The sequence below is a fragment of the Anomaloglossus baeobatrachus genome, chromosome 2 (genome assembly GCF_048569485.1).
Source record: "Anomaloglossus baeobatrachus isolate aAnoBae1 chromosome 2, aAnoBae1.hap1, whole genome shotgun sequence".
NCBI classification, from domain to species: Eukaryota; Metazoa; Chordata; class Amphibia; order Anura; family Aromobatidae; genus Anomaloglossus; species Anomaloglossus baeobatrachus.
In genome coordinates, this window is record NC_134354.1 from 221,331,321 (window position 1) to 221,341,117 (window position 9,797).

The window sequence follows — 9,797 nt, forward strand, 5'->3', positions numbered from 1 at the left end:
CGAAGCGCAGGAAGCGCTGATGCTCTGGAGCAATCGGTACGTGGAGATAAGCATCTTTGATATCGATCGATGCAAGGAAATCTCCTTGGGACATTGAGGCGATGACGGAGCGGAGGGATTCCATCCGGAACCGCCTGGTCTTTACGTGTTTGTTGAGCAGTTTTAGGTCCAGGACAGGACGGAAAGACCCGTCGTTCTTTGGAACCGCAAACAGGTTGGAGTAAAAACCGTGACCCTGTTGCTGAAGAGGAACGGGGACCATCACTCCTTCTGCCTTCAGAGTGCCCAGCGCCTGCCGAAGAGCATCGGCTCGCTCGGGAGGCGGAGATGTTCTGAAAAATCGAGTCGGAGGACGAGAGCTGAACTCTATCCTGTAACCGTGAGACAGGATGTCTCTCACCCAACGGTCTTGTACCTGTGGCAGCCAAATGTCGGAAAAGCGGGAGAGCCTGCCACCGACCGAGGATGCGGTGTGAGGAGGCCGTAAGTCATGAGGAAGCCGCCTTGGTAGCGGCACCTCCAGCGGTCTTTTTAGGGCGTGACTTAGACCGCCATGGATCGGAGTTCCTCTGATCCTTCTGAGGCCTTTTGTACGAGGAGAATTGGGACCTGCCCGCACCCCGGAAGGACCGAAACCTCGACTGTCCCCTCCTCTGTTGGGGTAATTTTGGTTTGGCCTGGGGCAAGGATGTTTCCTTTCCCTTGGATTGTTTGATGATCTCATCCAGTCTCTCACCAAACAAACGGTCGCCAGAAAATGGCAAACCGGTTAAGGACTTTTTGGAAGCCGAATCTGCCTTCCATTCCCGTAGCCACAAGGCCCTGCGTATTGCCACCGAATTGTCGGCTGCAACCGCCGTACGGCTCGCAGAGTCCAGGACAGCATTAATAGCGTAGGACGCAAATGCTGACGTTTGAGAAGTTATGGACGCCACTTGCGGCGCAGACGTACGTGTGAGTGCGTCAATTTGCGCTTGACCCGCTGAGATAGCTTGGAGTGCCCATTCGGCTGCGAATGCTGGAGCAAAAGACGCGCCGATAGCCTCATAGATGGATTTCAACCAGAGCTCCATCTGTCTGTCAGTGGCATCCTTGAGCGAAGCCCCATCTTCAACTGCAACTAAGGATCTAGCCGCCAGTCTGGAGATTGGAGGATCCTCCTTGGGACACTGAGTCCAGCCCTTGACCACGTCAGGGGGGAAGGGATAACGTGTATCCTTAAGGCGCTTGGAAAAACGCTTATCTGGACAAACTCGGTGTTTCTGGACTGCCTCTCTGAAATCGGAGTGATCCAGAAACATACTCGTTGTACGCTTGGGGAACCTGAAACGGAATTTCTCCTGCTGAGAGGCTGACTCCTCCGCTGGAGGAGCCGAGGGAGAAATATCCAGCATTTGATGTATGGACGCGATAAGATCATTCACTATGGCGTCACCATCAGGAGTATCAAGGTTCAGAGCGGCCTCAGGATCAGAATCCTGATCAGCTACCTCCGCTTCATCATACAGAGAGTCATCCCTCTGAGACCCTGAACAATGTGATGAGGTCAAGGGGATTTCCCAGCGAGCTCGCTTAGGCGGTCTGGGACTGCGGTCCGTGTTAGAGACCTCACCCTGGGATCTATGAGACACCCCGGGGGAACATTGTTGTTCCAACTGAGGGGAACCAGGGGGCAGTGATTCCACAGTGCCCATGGTCTGAGATACCGGTCTGGACTGCAAAGCTTCTAGAATCTTAGCCATGGTCTCAGAAAGTCTGTCAGTAAAAACTGCAAACTCCGTCCCTGTCACCTGGACAGTGTTAGCTGGTTGTTCCCCCTGGGCCCCCCTTAGCAGAGGCTCCGGCTGAGTAAGTGCCACAGGGGCCGAGCAGTGCACACAATGAGGGTCAGTGGAACCTGCCGGTAGCGAGGTTGTACATGCGGCGCAGGCAGCATAGTAAGCCTGTGTTTTGGCACCCCTGCTTCTTGTGGGCGCCATGTTGTTGTCTCCTTTGAGCAACACAACAGGGTATATAGCCAGAATCAACTGTGCACCATACAGTGTAAAGTATAGCCTGTAAACATATAAACTATAATTACACTTCTGCACAAGTGGGGCCAGCACCTCAGGTGCTGCTTACCGCCCGCTTAAAGCGGTTGTGTGGCCATCAGAATCCCTGCCTGGGTCCCCCAGAGTTTGTCTCCCCTCTGCAGCGTCCGAGGAGCTGACAGGAATGGCTGCCGGCGTCCTGAGGAGAGGAGGGAGCCGTGGGCGTGACCCAGAAAGTGCGGGAACTGGTGCCCCACTGTGCACAGTGAGGGGGGTGGAGTATGCAAAGCATGCTCCAGCCCTCAGTGCTGCCGTGCTGTACAGCGTCCCGCCCTTCCCCTGACTGGCAGGGCTGGGGGCGGGAAGAAAAAGAGACTAGGCCCAAAAGCCGGGGACTCGAGTTATAAGCGCGGCCGCCGTATAAGCGCGGCCAGCGCAGAGTCCCCGGCGCACTAACAGTCCCAGCCGCGCCTCAGTAATAACAATGGCAGCGGCGGTCAGCGCGGTAGTCCCCATACACAAACACACTCAGCGACGCTGCAGTGTATAATGGCACAAACGCGGTCAGCGCCGCGGTCCCCGGTGCACTAGCACACCCAGCAATGCTGGAGTGTTGCTGTGCGCGGTCCCCACGGGGACACAGAGTACCTCAAAGTAGCAGGGCCATGTCCCTGAACGATACTCGGCTCCTATCCAGCAGGGTCCTCAGGAGCTGTGGATGGAGCACGGTCTCAGTGCCTGGAGACCGTTAGGATCCCACTTCACCCAGAGCCCTAAGGGGGATGGGGAAGGAAAACAGCATGTGGGCTCCAGCCTCCGTACCCGCAATGGATACCTCAACCTTAACAACACCGCCGACAAAAGTGGGGTGAGAAGGGAGCATGCTGGGGGCCCTATATGGGCCCACTTTTCTTCCATCCGACATAGTCAGCAGCTGCTGCTGACTAATCTGTGGAGCTATGCGTGCATGTCTGCCTCCTTCGCACAAAGCAAAAAACTGAGGAGCCCGTGGGAGCACGGGGGGTGTATAGGCAGAAGGGGAGGGGCTTTACACTTTTAGTGTAATACTTTGTGCGGCCTCCGGAGGCATAGCCTAAACACCCAATTGTCTGGGTCTCCCAATGGAGCGACAAAGAAAACAAATTTGATTTCATGGTACGCACTAATCCCATGGTCCCCACGTTCAATGGCTTACCTAAAGTTCATAAGGGACTTAAACCGCTGAAGGGATGCACCATTCTGGTATCTGGTGTGAACTTGATCGGACAGAATGTGATCATCTACATTGATACAATTCTGAACCCATTTGTTTTGACATTCCCGTTTTTTTATTAGCAATACATCTGATTCATTGTTGAAAACAGATAGTATCACCTTGTATGAGAACAAATTTTTAGCGTCGATGGATGTAGAGTTCTTATATAGTACTCTCTCACATAACAGAGTAATTGAAGCTGTACAACACTTCCTGAGATCCAGAGCAGTTTTTTCAAGCAGCACAACTTCATGGTCCTCAGACTTGTCTCTTATTTTGACCCGTAACTACTTTTATTGATGGCAAGTACTTCCACCAGCAGGGTCACTGTGATGGGGAGCTCCTGTACCCCAACGTATGCTAATCTGCTCCTGGGCTGGTGGGAGGAAGTAGTGGTATTTAAAGATGACATTACTAGGAGGCTATCCATGATTTTGTAGTGGGGGAGAATTATAGATGACATTTGCATCCATGTGGTATTGTATCAATGTTAATGAACCGATTTTGAGATTCACAAGCGAGATACATAATTCACATCTGCCACTTTTGGATATCTTGTTTAGAAAAGATCATAGAGACCCTATCCACCAGTACTTAAAGGAAGCCTACCTCAATTAAAAGTTTGCTCAGATGGGATAGTTTCCATCCAATGCTTCTTACATCAGGTATCCTGAAAAAGCAATATCTGAGAACGAGAAGAAATTGCATGAGGGAACAGGACTTTATATCACACTCTAGGGACCTTAAAAACAGATTCCTTAAAAGAGTTATCGGTACTTATGACAATCAAGTGGATAAATTCTTCAGTATTCTTCGGAAGCACTGGGAAATCCTTTTCGCAGACGCTGACCTCAGTGAGATTTTACCCCCCTATACCATTATCACCTATAGAAAGGGCTGCAATTGGAGACCAATTGATTCACAACTTCTACAGTAAACCCCTGCAACCAGGTACTTAGCTGGATAGAAAACCGTAGTTTTTGCAGTGATCATAAAACAATGTTCCTTGACTATAGAGGGACTAATTGCTGCTATTGGAGAAACGGTACTGTTTTTATTTCATGATAGGCAGCAGAGCTATGCTGTACATAAGGGCTCACTGGTGCTGGCCAAAGCTTAGTCGCCAAATCTGGTGACAGGTTTCCTTTAAAGACAGATGTGCCAGTGACTGTAGGTGAAAGAAGATAAAAAAGGTTGACAATATACTTTCTTTTACCATGTGCCTTCTCAATCACTCTCAAGGTATATAGATCATGTAGCTAGCAAAGAAGGGAATTTTGTTACTTACCGTAAATTCCTTTTCTTCTAGCTCCTATTGGGAGACCCAGACGATTGGGTGTATAGCTACTGCCTCCGGAGGCCACACAAAGCATTACACTAAAAAGTGTAAGGCCCCTCCCCTTCTGGCTATACACCCCCAGTGGGATCACTGGCTCACCAGTTTTAGTGCAAAAGCAAGAAGGAGGAAAGCCAATAACTTGGTTAAACAAATTCACTCCGAGTAACATCGGAGAACTGAAAAACCGTTCAACATGAACAACATGTGTACCCGAAAAAACCCAAAAATCCCGAAGGACAACAGGGCGGGTGCTGGGTCTCCCAATAGGAGCTAGAAGAAAAGGAATTTACGGTAAGTAACAAAATTCCCTTCTTCGGCGCTCCATTGGGAGACCCAGACGATTGGGACGTCCAAAAGCTGTCCCTGGGTGGGTAAAGAAATACCTTATGTTAGAGCTGCGAAGACAGCCCTCCCCTACGGGGAGGCAACTGCCGCCTGCAGGACTCTTCTACCTAGGCTGGCGTCCGCCGAAGCATAGGTATGCACCTGATAATGTTTGGTGAAAGTGTGCAGACTCGACCAGGTAGCTGCCTGGCACACCTGTTGAGCCGTAGCCTGGTGTCGCAATGCCCAGGACGCACCCACGGCTCTGGTAGAATGGGCCTTCAGCCCTGATGGAACCGGAAGCCCAGCAGAACGGTAGGCTTCAAGAATTGGTTCTTTGATCCATCGAGCCAGGGTGGCTTTGGAAGCCTGCGACCCTTTGCGCTTACCAGCGACAAGGACAAAGAGTGCATCGGAGCGGCGCAGGGGCGCCGTGCGGGAAATGTAGATTCTGAGTGCTCTCACCAGATCTAACAAATGTAAATTCTTCTCATACCGATGAACTGCATGAGGACAAAAAGAAGGCAAAGAGATATCCTGATTAAGATGAAAAGAGGATACCACCTTCGGGAGAAACTCCTGAATGGGGCGCAGCACTACCTTGTCCTGGTGGAAGACCAGGAAAGGAGCCTTGGATGACAGCGCTGCTAGCTCAGACACTCTCCGAAGAGATGTGATCGCTACCAGAAAAGCCACTTTCTGTGATAGTCTAGAAAGTGAAACCTCCCTCAGAGGCTCGAAGGGCGGCTTCTGGAGGGCAACTAGTACCCTGTTCAGATCCCATGGATCTAACGGCCGCTTGTACGGGGGTACAATATGACAAACCCCCTGCAGGAACGTGCGCACCTTAGGAAGTCGTGCTAGACTCTTTTGAAAAAAGACGGATAGCGCCGAGACTTGCCCTTTAAGGGAGCCGAGCGACAAACCTTTTTCTAACCCAGATTGCAGGAAAGAAAGAAAGGTAGGCAATGCAAAAGGCCAGGGAGACACTCCCTGAGCAGAGCACCAGGATAAGAATATCCTCCACGTTCTGTGGTAGATCTTAGCGGACGTGGGCTTCCTAGCCTGTCTCATGGTGGCAACGACCCCTTGGGATAATCCTGAAGACCCTAGGATCCAGGACTCAATGGCCACACAGTCAGGTTCAGGGCCGCAGAATTCCGATGGAAAAACGGCCCTTGGGACAGTAAGTCTGGTCGGTCTGGTAGTGCCGACGGTTGGCCGACCGTGAGATGCCACAGATCCGGATACCACGCCCTCCTTGGCCAGTCTGGGGCGACGAGTATGACGCGGCTGCAGTCGGATCTGATCTTGCGTAGCACTCTGGGCAAGAGTGCCAGAGGTGGAAACACATAAAGGAGCCGGAACTGCGACCAATCTTGCACTAAGGCGTCTGCCGCCAGAGCTCTGTGATCGCGAGACCGTGCTATGAAGGTTGGGACCTTGTTGTTGTGCCTGGACGCCATTAGGTCGACGTCCGGCCTTCCCCAGCGGCTACAGATTTCCTGAAACACGTCCGGGTGAAGGGACCATTCCCCTGCGTCCATGCCCTGGCGGCTGAGGAAGTCTGCTTCCCAGTTTTCTACGCCGGGGATGTGAACTGCGGATACGGTGGAGGCCGTGGCTTCCACCCACATCAGAATCCGCCGGACTTCCTGGAAGGCTTGCCGACTGCGTGTCCCTCCTTGGTGATTGATGTATGCCACCGCTGTGGAGTTGTCCGACTGAATTCGGATCTGCTTTCCTTCCAGCCACTGCTGGAAGGCTAGTAGGGCAAGATACACTGCTCTGATTTCCAGAACATGGATCTGAAGGGTGGACTCCTGCTGAGTCCACGTACCCTGAGCCCTGTGGTGGAGAAAAACTGCTCCCCACCCTGACAGACTCGCGTCTGTCGTGACTACCGCCCAAGACGGTGGTAGGAAGGATCTTCCCTGTGATAATGAGGTGGGAAGAAGCCACCATTGCAGAGAGTCCTTTTGTGAAAAGGATACTTTCCTGTTCAGGGATGTTGACTTCCCGTCCCATTGGCGGAGAATGTCCCAATAAGAGGACGCAGATGAAACTGCGCAAACGGAACCGCCTCCATTGCCGCCACCATCTTCCCGAGGAAGTGCATGAGGCGTCTTAAGGAGTGCGACTGACCTTGACGGAGAGTCTGCACCCCAGTCTGTAGTGACCGCTGCTTGTCCAGCGGAAGCTTCACTAGCGCTGAGAGGGTATGAAACTCCATGCCAAGATACGTTAGTGATTGGGTCGGTGACAGGTTTGACTTTGAGAAGTCGATGATCCACCCGAACGTCTGGAGAGTCTCCAGCGCAACATTCAGGCTGAGTTGGCATGCCTCTTGAGAGGGTGCCTTGACAAGTAGATCGTCCAAGTAAGGGATCACAGAGTGTCCCTGTGAGTGCAAGACTGCTACCACTGCCGCCATGACCTTGGTGAACACCCGTGGGGCTGTCGCCAGACCGAATGGCAGAGCTACGAACTGAAGATGGTCGTCTCCCATCACGAAACGTAGAAAACATTGGTGCTCTGTAGCAATCGGCACGTGGAGATAAGCATCTTTGATGTCTATTGATGCTAGGAAATATCCTTGAGACATTGAGGCAATGACGGAGCGGAGGGTTTCATCCGGAACCGCCTGGCCTCCACGTGCTTGTTGAGCAGTTTTAGGTCCAGAACGGAACGGAAAGAGCCATCCTTTTTTGGCACCACAACCAGATTGGAGGAAAACCGTGTCTTGTTCCTGAAGAGGAACAGGGATTACCACTCCTTCTGCCTGCAGAAGAGCATCGGCTCGGTGGGGAGGTTCTGAAGAATCGAGTCGGAGGACGAGAACAGAACTCTGTCCTGTGCACGTGGGCACAATGTCCCTCACCCACCGGTCTGTGACCTGTGGCAGCTAAATGTCGCCAAAGGCGAGCGAGTCTGCCATCAACCGCGGATGCGGAGAGATGAGAGAGCTGAGAGTCATGAGGAGACCGCCTTGGTAGCGGTTCCTCCGGCTGCCTTCCTTGGGCGTGATTGAGCCCCCGGAAACTGAGCCCCTCTGAGGCTTTTCAGCTCTTTTGGACGAGGACAATTGGGACCTGCCCGAGCTTGGGAAGGACCGAAACCTCGACTGTCCTTCCAGGACAGCATTAATAGGGTAAGTCGCAATGCAGACATTGCGAGGTTACGGACGCCCCTGCGGCACAAATGTACATATGCTCAAGACCAGCTGTGCAAGAACAGCTGAAAAGCTTAGGGTGCCCATACGGCTGTAAATGCCGGAGCAACCGACACGCCGATAGCCTCATAGACAGATTTCAACCAGAGTCCATCTGTCTGGCATCTTTAAGTGAAGTCCCATCTCCACTGCAACTATAGCTCTAGCCGCAAGCCTGGAGATTGGAGAATCCACCTTTGGACCCTGGGTCCCGCGCTTGACCACGTCAGGGGGAAAAGGATAACGTGTATCCTTAATACGTTTGGAGAAAACGCTTCTCTGGTAAGCGTGGTGTTCCTGGACTGCTTCTCTGAAGTCAGCGTGGCCAGAAAAATACTCAATATACGTTTGAGCTACTGAAATGGGACTTCTCCTGCTGTGAAGCCGACTCCTCCGCTGGGGGAGCTGAGGGAGAAAGATCCAACATTCCATTGATGGACGCTATAGGATCATTCCTTATGGCGTCACCATCCGGTGTATCCGGATTGAGAGCGTTGTCAGGATCAAAGTCCTGATGAGCTACGTCTGCCTCATCATACAGAGAGCCTCCTGGGACCCCCCCCGGAGCACCGATTTTATTCCCAATGAGGGTGGCCAGGGAGCAATGATCCAGATTGCCCATGGCCTGTCCGGACTGCAAGTCTCTATCCCATTGCAACTCCATCCCTGTCCTTGGACAGGGTTGACAGGTGGTTCCTTTGGCCACGTCTAGTAGAGACCCCGGCTGACCAAGTGCTCCAGGGGAGCATTGCACACAATGGGGTTCAGTGCCGTGGAACAGTATCACATGCAGTAAAAACAGCATCGAAAGCCTGTGTTGCTTATATGCTGCTGCCGACTAGCCATCTAGGACATAGAGCCAAGAATGGCGACCGTACAATGCAATGTATAGCATACAAGCATAAAGTACAATGAACACTGCAGCACATGCAATACAAGCAGCATAGAAAGCCTGTGCCTTGGCACCCCTGCTTTTCTGCTGCTGTAGACTAGCCATCTAGGGGAATATAGCCCAGAATATCGACCATACAGTGCAATGTATAGCATACAAGCATAAGTACAAATGAACATTGCAACCCCTGCAATACAAGCAGCATAGAAAAAACCTGTGCCTCAGCACCCCTGCTTTTCTGCTGCTGTAGTCTAGTCATTCTAGGCGAAAATAGCCCAGACTAGCGACCGTACAGTGCAGTGTATAGCATACAAGCATAAATACACATGAACACTTCAGTACATGCAATACAAGCAGCATAGAAAGCCTGTGCCTTAGCACCCCTGCTTTCCTGCTGCTGATGTGTCGCCATCTAAGAGGGCATATAGCCAAAAATAGCGACCTATGCAGTGTAAGCATAAAAATACAAATGGACAACTGCGGTATTTAGTGGGGTCAGCACTTCAGGTGCCGCTTACCGCCCGCCTATAAGCGGGTGTGTGGTCGCCCTAGTCCTGTGCCTGGTTGCCCAGAGTCCGATCTCTCAGCTCGGACTGCAGGAATGGCTGCCGGCGTCCTTCTCCAGCTCGTGTGAGTAGGGGCGGGCCGTGGGCGTGCCCCCAAGTCAGAGCGGGAAACCGGCGTCCCACAGTGTCCAGTGAGAGGGCTGGAGCATGTAAATAAGGCTCCAGCCCTCGGCGCTGCTG